Source organism: Limulus polyphemus, unplaced genomic scaffold (genome assembly GCF_000517525.1).
Source record: "Limulus polyphemus unplaced genomic scaffold, Limulus_polyphemus-2.1.2 Scaffold1014, whole genome shotgun sequence".
In the NCBI taxonomy this organism is placed as follows: Eukaryota; Metazoa; Arthropoda; class Merostomata; order Xiphosura; family Limulidae; genus Limulus; species Limulus polyphemus.
This window is the reverse complement of record NW_013666624.1, coordinates 196,520-206,206: the sequence shown is the minus strand read 5'-3', so window position 1 is coordinate 206,206 and position 9,687 is coordinate 196,520. Positions and strand designations below refer to the sequence as shown.

Here is a 9,687-nt window from a genome sequence, read left to right as displayed (position 1 = left end):
AAGGGGTTCTCGGGTTACTAAAATATGAGAACCACTGGTCTGTTACTTGAGTACTGGAATATTTGGATAGTTGTACTGCTGGGAAGGGAAAGGGAGGAATTCGGTGCATGCCCCCCACCCGGAAAATTTCAGATGTCAACAGGACATACCCAGGATTGTACTTCATAATTTTCTTTATTACACGGTGAATATTTTCGTAAGAACCCACATCCACATGATTTGTATGGAAAAAAAAATTAAATCTACGCAAGAAAAATTGTATTCTGGTACGTTTTATCAACACATCCAACTCGGGGGTGTTCTTGTAGCTTCTATTTACGACACATTAATCCCACTTCTGAAGAATCAACAACCAAAAGTGGATTGGATCTCACGTCCCAGAATCAAAAGTGTTACGACAATTCCCGTACTGGGATCGGCGTCGCCTGCAATTTGGTATTTACATCTGTTGATGTTATATGCTTTGTTTTTATTGCATTTTTTTTACAAAACCAAGGTTTCATATTTAGGGACTTCAAGTCTATTAGATACTGGATAATCTGAGAAAAAAAAAACACACACACCCTGAATCAAAGATTAATTTTGTTCTTTGCACTTTTGAAAAATTATGAATTAAATACTTTCGTTGTTAATATGCGTCTCGAAAGAAAGCTTAATTATTGAAGAGAATTTGACACTAGGTGCGCTGCTAAAATCGTTTTCCATGAGTTTTGATAAGTTTGAAACTGAATTTCAGTAGCCTTTCAACATCAATAAAAGGATAAAAAAAAATGCCGAAAACAGTTTTAAACTTTTTTTTTTACAAATTAAATGTTAATAAATTTTACATCTTAATCTAATTTACAAGGATCGTTGCTAAGTTACATTAGGCATACAATTAGTATTGAGTATTATTATGACATAGCGGGTCATACTGAGAGTATAGAAGTTGTCCTGGAATGTTTTTGATATGTAGCTTTTTCTTATCACCCTCACTTGCTAGATACTTGCTATGCTATCGAGAGGTTGGTAAATTTGTTTTGAATTAGCAGAGGCTCTTTGGGAGTTGAGTTTCTTCCCGTACTCCAGCTTTGCAAACTTGGACACTCTTAGGATGGTATCGATTCTAAGTTAGCCTTGCCTACAGTTTGGCCCTGAGATATAAGATCAGAGAAAAAGTGAAAACTATGATCTAGGCTTCATCTGTTATTGCAGAAAACAAAATATCAAACCCTAATTTTACCGTGTATGTGTTGTGCTACTACTTATCGGCTGATCGTTATCTAGTTGCGAAAACCAAAAGTTTTAGTAGGCGAGTGAGGTCTTCACTCGACCCACGAAATTGTTTTATCCGTTCTCCTGCGCAGACAGTTATCGTCATGGCAACGAAAGAGTGGGTGGGGTTAGAAGATGTGATGGAGTAACTGAAACAGATAACGAGTTTTTGTGATACTAAAGTCCGATGTTACGCGATGTATATAGCTTTATTAATGTAGCGACATTATTTTTGTCGTCGTTTTTTGTGTTAAAAATAGGAGTATTCGCTAGGCTAGTTTTCCTGCGAGTAAGTAAAGCATTTAATTTTACTTATACTAATAAAACGAAACTTTAAACATCGTCCAAACATACTTGTACGCTCGCTCGAGTGCAGTATCGATTTCCAGCTAGCCTGCCTAAAATAATGTAGTCAAGAAGGATTAAACATTTTCAAAACAATCTTATGTCACTCACTACTGTTGGTCAAGTTCAACAATATTTCTTCTATGAAAATGATGCATCTCGGATGTTTTTCACTACTATTAATCAGTTCAAACAACATTTTCATCAATAATGACGGGTGATGTTTAACAGTGTTTATCGCTGCAATAATTAAGTTACGGGAGTCATCTGTAGCAAAATTATCTGTGTGTATCGGTAAAATGAGAGAATGAACGCCACTAGGAAAGTGTGGAGGAGTCGGGTCTTGGTTCAGGTAGGTTCAACTAGGAAAGTGTGGAGGAGTCAGGTCTTGGTTCAGGTAGGTTCAACTAGGAAAGTGTGGAGGAGTCAGGTCTTTGTTCAGGTAGGGTTCAACTAGGAAAGTGTGGAGGAGTCAGGTCTTTGTTCAGGTGGGTTCAACTAGGAAAGTGTGGAGGAATCAGGTCTTGGTTCAGGTAGGTTCAACTGGAATTAATATCATCTAGAATATTACCTGATTTTTTTCACTATTTGTTGAACTGACTGGAGCGCATTTAATGTAAGTGTAAGTGTTACAATAACTACACATTACTGTTTTATGTGATGTTTTTGTGTCAGAACAATACATTCTAAATGTGTTTTATAATTCTTGCATAAAGATATATAAGTTATAATTACCGATACTGGATGTCTCCAACCCTCTTTGTTCTCAGACATTATTCATAAATAATTATCGATACTAGTTGTCTCCAACCCTCTTTGTTCTCAGTCATCATTCATAAATAATTATCGATAGTGGATGTCTGCAACCCTCTTTGTTCTCAGTCATCATTCATAAATAATTATCGATACTGGATGTCTCCAACACTTTTTCTTCTCAGTCATCATTCATTAATAATTATCGATATTGGATGTCTACAATCCTCTTTGTTCTCAGTCATCATTCATTAATAATTATCGATACTGGATGTCTACAATCCTCTTTGTTCTCAGTCATCATTCATAAATAATTATCGATACTGGATGTCTCCAACACTTTTTCTTCTCAGTCAACATTCATAAATAATTATCGATACTGGATGTCTCCAACACTCTTTCTTCTCAGTCAACATTCATAAGTTACTACCGATACTGGTTGTTTTCAACCCTCTTTCTTTTCAGTCAATATTCTCCTTTGCTTACACTCACGGGTTCTTAGAAATATAAGTGGTTTTCTCCCATTGACACTGTGGTTACATGACCCACTCCGGGAACAAGAAATCTAGTTTGCTGGTTTGCCAGTTTTCGTGAATAATAGTAAAGTTAAATTCAAATAAAATAAAAACAAATACACAATGTTAAAACAAAGTAATGCTGTTACCAATTATCACCTAAAAATCTGATTTGTAAATGACTTAAATGAAATTGATAGTAATTATAATTTATTTGCTTAATCTGATGATATATGTAGACCCTGGACCAATACTGTATCTATCTAGTCCCAGCTTGGCTAATGAACAGTGGTATTAAGCGAAAGGCCTCGTCGGCACTGGATATAGCAAATGTAGTGTGGTTGACACGTTTTAATGTATTCTCCTTTGTTCTCACTCTTTTTTTATAATTCGTAATTACTTACTGATACTCATCTCTCGTTCTTCTCAATTATCATTCGTAATTAATTACCGGCTGTTTTTATCCTTTTTCTTTTAACTCATCATTCTTGCTGGTACTGGATGCAATTAACCCTATTTGATTTCAATTATCATTCATAGTTAATTGCTGATAATAGATGTAGTTAACCCCATTAATTTTCAGTCATCATTCATAAATAAGTTGCTGTTACTGATGTCTTTAACCCTCTTTATTTTCAGTCACACTTTATAGCTAATTACTGATACTGGTTGTCCTTTAGGCTTAACATTTTTATCATCTTGTAAAGTAAATTGTACACACTTACTCTTCCAGTTTCCACAATTATATTTTTATTGTTTACAGTCATTTCTTTTAACATTATTAACAATATGATATTTTTATATTACTAATGTTGTTTTCTATTATACATAAAATGAATATAATTCAATATTCTGACATAAAATTATTTTTCAAATAATGAGGAACGCAGCTACTCAGATGAATGGAATTTATGTTTTCATTCTCGTTAATTTACCTAACTCTTATTTTTCAAGATGTAATGTGCTCTCCCCTGGGTCAGCGGTAAGTTTAAGGACTTGCAACACTAAAATCTGGGGTTCGATTCCCCGCAGTCAACAGAGCGCATATGGTCAATTGTGTAGCTATGAGCTAAAAATAACTTATCAGATATTTAGTGCTATCTATTAAATTCAAAAGAAAACAAACTCTAACGGACAATATACTTATTTTAAGACATTAGAATTAGTCCTACTATACTTTTAAACACTGCATTCTGTATCCAGTTCCTTGGCGATTTCATTGAATTAGAAGAGTGTATAATAATAGTGTTCGAACCCCACTGTTTACCATATCCATTGCCGACGGCGTGTTTCGCTCAATCCAGGGCTAATCAGACAGACCATATTAATTGTCTATAAACTTAAACGGTACAATATATACTTTATATGAGGCGTCATTCATTAGACAAAGTAAGGAACGGACAGGTGAACTGTTGAAGCTTCTGACATATTCTGTTTTTATGAACCCAAACTTATTTTTTGTATGAAAAAAAAACGCCACATGTTTAATGTGTAACTCCGACTATATAGGCATAGAGAAAGATTAATGGATAGACGACAAACTAACAAGCGCTTTGTCTTACTGATAAAATCGTGCTTTAGTTCTGAATCAGCATAGAACTTACTCTCTTGCTGTTATTAACAGGGCGTTTAACGTTTCGCCTGAACAAATATTAAAAAAAAAATTCTCTTTCTTGGATCCAGTTATGCTGAATGAGCTTTTTTTTTTTGATAACCAAGAAATTTATTGATATGAATTGACTAAGATGAGGTAGCATTTAATCGATGACTGGATATGAATTAAGTACACTTCAAAACCTATAAACATTTATCTGCATTTGTATTAGACGTATAAAAAGAAAAAAAAACATTTCCTCAGCATCGCTAAATAATAAATTTTCAGACTGTACAAAATTTAAAATGATAAAAATCTGTATAACCGTACACTAAGAAAACTGATCTTGGAATACAGTGTACTTGATCATACCTATTGAAGTAAGGTCACCATTGTCAAGTGTTTTTCTTTTTGACTTGATTTGATTGGAAATGAAATTTTTGTTCTTCCTGTTTGTACGTGTGTTGGTATATATTGTTATAAGCATTTTTTTATATGTTGTCATTTTGATGTTAGCCAGAGGGCGCATGATGTTAATGTCGTAAAGTAGGCTTAAAAAGTTCTCAAATTTTTGACATCAGATTTTCTAGTAAATTCGAGGAGTACATTATAAATAGAAGGTTCATTGAATAACCAAGAATATAGTTGTTTCCAGTTAGTAGATTGAATCAATAAAGCTCCCAAGTGGCACAGCGGTATGTCTGCGGATTTACAACGTTGATATTGGGTTTCGATACCCGTGGTGGGCAGACCACAGATAGCCGGTTGTGTAGCTTTGTGCTTAATTAACAAACAAACAAACGAATCAATAAGTGTATTTTGTTGTTTTCAGTTACTTGATCGATCAGCCGTGAAGTTGTACGAGTAAGTATATTTTTACGTTAGTATAGTGCAGTTAGCGTGGTTTCCGCTAACACAAAGAAAATTTCATATGGACTACAAATTTATTCGAATCAAGTGCCGTAATTAAATATAATACTACCAACCGATTTCATGACGTAAGTGACACTCTCCGGATATATATAAAAATTTAAATACTTCTAAAATGCAGCTTAAAATGGGTAAATTAATTAAAAACTGCTTTATTTTGATGGGGTTTTACCTCTACAAGTCCCCAGCTGGGACAGCGGTAAGTCTACTGATTTACAACGTTAAAATCAGGGGTTCGATTCCCTTCAGTGGACACAGCAGATGTGGCTTTGCTATAAGAAAAACACAAATACCTCTACAAAGGCAGACATGATTATATCGAAAAACGGATAAAACATTTTAAATGAAGCTGTATCTTAGAAGTAGAGAGAAGTTGTAAATAGGCAATTAAATCAGCATTCTAAAACACTTAATGCATTTGATAGTATCAGAACTAGTGATTCTTTTAGTCTGTTTAAGGAATAACTTTTTTTGTATAAGATTTTTTAAAAATTGGAACCGTAATTAATTTTGATTTTTATTAAGTGTAGTATCTTCGCACTAGAATAATGTTTATACACAATTTGCAGATTATCTTCTCATTTATTCACCTTATTGAATTCTGTAAACGTTTTCCTTGGAAACTATAAAACCTCTACGTACCATGAACCATGATAGTGGTTCATAATAGAGATTGCAAGGAATTCCACAAAACCCTAATAGAATGTTCAGACACCTTAAACAGTAAAGATTCCGTTCAAACAACACTTTAAAACATTTTACTGTTGACTGCTAAGGCTGTACACACATCAAAATGCACACAAGACAGCATGTTAGACTGACAAGGAAAAGAAAATCCGCTCAAAACGGCCAGTTTGTAATTCTTCTTATAATTATTTACTTGTCAGCCTACAACAAAAACGGCTTGGTATATTGCACCCAAACCTTCTGTAGAATACTAAATAAGGTATCGTGAAGGTTGTAAGGGTATTAACAAGTCGATTTGTTTCTTCTGTGTTATAGATAAGTTAAAAAAGATCACAATTCTAGTGTAAACGATGTTATTATTACCCCTTGAAGTTAGCTTTTTTTACATATATATTCGGTGTTCCTTTAAAACGCTTGTGTACAGGGTGAAACGGGAATTACGAGCTAATAATAGATGAATATTAAATAACTGTAACATGTAGATACTCTATGCTTAGGACACTATACAATCGGCGTCTTTAGGGAGCCATCCCCTATGTTATGTATGAAGTGATGGAGTGCAAAAGAAATCAGTACACGTAATATTAAATTTTATTACACACATTCGTAGAATGATTACCTTAAAAGACGCGAAGATTTATTTAAAGCGATATTTTAGACTGTTTTCTACTAGTACAATTTTATACTCGCTTAGTGGGGGTTGTGCCTTAGTCTAGGCATAAATTTGCCCATTGCTATGCATTATCTATAGAGAGAGAATTTAGTTACATAGAAACTGTAAATGCTCACTATATTCTCAAACAAATCTCCATGACAATTTTCAGCTGCAGCTCAACATTTTTACATGTCGAAGTAATGCGATCAAATAGTCAATAGTTACAGTAAATCATCATGTACCATATCGGCCAGCTACTAGCTATGCTTATTATCATTACACTGTATAAAATTAGCTACCATATCAAGTAATCCCTTGCCCATAGTTGAGCATAAAAAGCCATCAAACAAGATAAATAAAAAATTGGGAATTTAAAAAATCTGCAGATAGGGATCGTAAAAAAGTAAGGAAACAAAGCTGGTGATACTGTAGACATTATTTACTCAAACTACAAATCTCTATTTTTTGTTCTACCAAATGTAATTCTAGGTAATAGCATGGAGCCAAAATAGGGGTTTGTAGTTTGAGTAAATAATGTCTACAGTATCTTCAGCCTTGTTTCCTTACTTTTTTACGATCCCTATTAGGTTTTTAAATTCCCATTATTTTTTATTTATCTTGTTTTCTAAACAAAGTGCCACTAACTCTTCCAATCATTTCTCTCGGAGTATTTATTAGTTTGGACACTAAAGCGTGTAACCTTTCAGTTCGCTAACAAGGAATATTTAACTTGGTGTGTTTAGTATGTTAGAAATTTACTGGGTTTCTTATAAACATCGGTGCTTACATACCTAATCTTCAGATACTGATAAACATCGGTGCTTACATACCTAATCTTCAGATACTGATAAACATCGGTGCGTAAGCACCGATGTTTATCAGTATCTGAAGATTATGTATGTAATCACCTAATCTTTAGATATCATGACTAGGGATTCACCGGTAGTAAAAAGTCACTAAGCTTCGGCCAGGGCCGGGTGTCGACCGGGTTCTTCCCTTGCCCCCCCCCCCCAAAAACCAACAACAACAACAACATACACAATAATTAGAAACAAAATTGACGTTTACCACATTTAATCGAATAATCATCAACCGAACATTCAAGTTTTACTTTCAATGCCTAGCCCCAACTTCTCAAGCCGTGCCTGTTACTAACCCGTATTGTTCTCTGAATCTCCGATTTTCAGCGGGCGGTCAGTTTTTGTTGCTCGGAGCACTTTTTTTTTTTAGCTAAACCAATTTATTGACTGTAACTTCCAGTACCGCGTTAGTTGCTACAAAGATCAGGACTTAGATGCCTAACTTCGACATTCCGAGTATTACCGGGTAGCCCAATACCCGTCCGGGTAATCAATACCTTTATGAATGGAAGCTGTTCCGCATTCCTTTTACGTCTGAAACTGAGTTGACAAGAATCATCTCACTTTTAAAATCTAAAGCTAAAAGTAAACCTTTTAAAACTAAGAGTCAAGTCTGGGTTGTAAAAGACCTTTTTAATTTAGATTACATTTCAAATTATATTATTATATTAGTTACTAATTCCTTTTTCCTGCTATCCGTAACTTTAACCAGATATTAATGACAAGTTCTATTTTTGTTTTATGTTAATGGTTTTTAATTTTGCTATTTCTCAGATATATCTGAAGGGTGACACGTCACGAAACAGGTTGATCGTAGTATACTAAACTTGGAATTGATGAGACAAGTTTGTTCTCATTATATTATAACACTTCGTTGGAGTTACTTAATATTTATTATATGTTTTATATTAAACCTAAACGGCATCTTATGTGTCGCATAATTACAGTTAAACGGCCAGGTGAGACCCGTAAGAATCCGATATGGCCATCTCTAATTTAAAGTTCTTAACAAGAGGGAAGGCAGTCAGCTAGCAGCACCCACCGCCTATGCGGTAACTGCTGGAATTGTTTGTCAGTTTTAATGTTCAAACAGCTGGACTAGCGGATCGTGTTCAACAGCATCTGGAGCACTGGAATTCCAACCATTAGGACACGGCCGATCATATTTATTGGATTGTGTTAGTTTTAGTACTTATTATTAAATGTTGTCAAAAGTTTACATGATTAGTATCATAAGCCATAGTGCTGGTTAATTTCTGTTTAGACATTGTTTGTATTTTTTCTGGTCTTCTTTTCGTGCGTGGAAGAAACACGTTGCACATAATTTTTGATACTAACAGGACGACAATTGCTCCAATTTTTAATAACATCGTCGCCCTCTACCGTCAGATAGCGTAAATAATGATGAGCTTTGTAATCACTCCGGCTTGAAATTTTTGTCACTTTTGCAAGCTTGTTAGTGTGTTCTGTAATCCAATAAATATAAGTTTTGGTCTCCAAGTTGGTTGTGTAAAATTGACCATAATATTCCAGTCATTTTAAAATGAAACGTAAATGTAAAACAAGAATATTTTGGTTACTTTAAGCTATAGAGCAATAATATAGAACTATGTAATTGCAGAAACAGATCGCGAACCATGAACCTCGGATTCCACTAGACCACGCCCGGGTCCCCCGCTGGGACAGCGGTAAGTCTTCGGATTTACACTGCTAAAATCAGGGGTTCTATTCCCCTCGGTGGACACAGCTGAAAGACCGATGTGGCTTTGCTATGAGAACAAATGCACCACGCCCGGTCTGAGAGCGAGGGTATAAAACTGAGAAAAAATGCATCACGCCCGGTCTGAGAGCAAGGGTGTAAAACTGAGAAAAATGCACCCCGCCCAGTCTGAGAGCGACGGTGTAAAACTGAGAAAAAATGCACCACGCCCGGTTTGGGAGCGAGGGTGTAAAACCGAGAAAAAAATACACCACGCCCGGTATGAGAGCGACGGTGTAAAACAGAGAAAAAAATGCACCACGCCCGGTCTGGGAGCGAGGGTGTAAGATTGAGAAAATATGCACCACGCCCGGTCTGGGAACGAGGGTGTAAAA

At 35.2% G+C, this 9,687-nt stretch overlaps 1 protein-coding gene and 1 long non-coding RNA gene across 5 annotated transcripts in view; one reads left to right on the top strand and one right to left on the bottom strand.

Moving 5' to 3' along the window:
- Nucleotides 1-9,687, top strand: part of LOC106461704 (kazrin-like) — a 143,373-nt gene that overhangs the window by 70,104 nt on the left and 63,582 nt on the right. The window lies entirely within an intron of this gene.
- Nucleotides 1-9,687, bottom strand: part of LOC111086315 — a 15,727-nt gene that overhangs the window by 784 nt on the left and 5,256 nt on the right. The gene's annotated exons all lie outside the window — the stretch shown is intronic.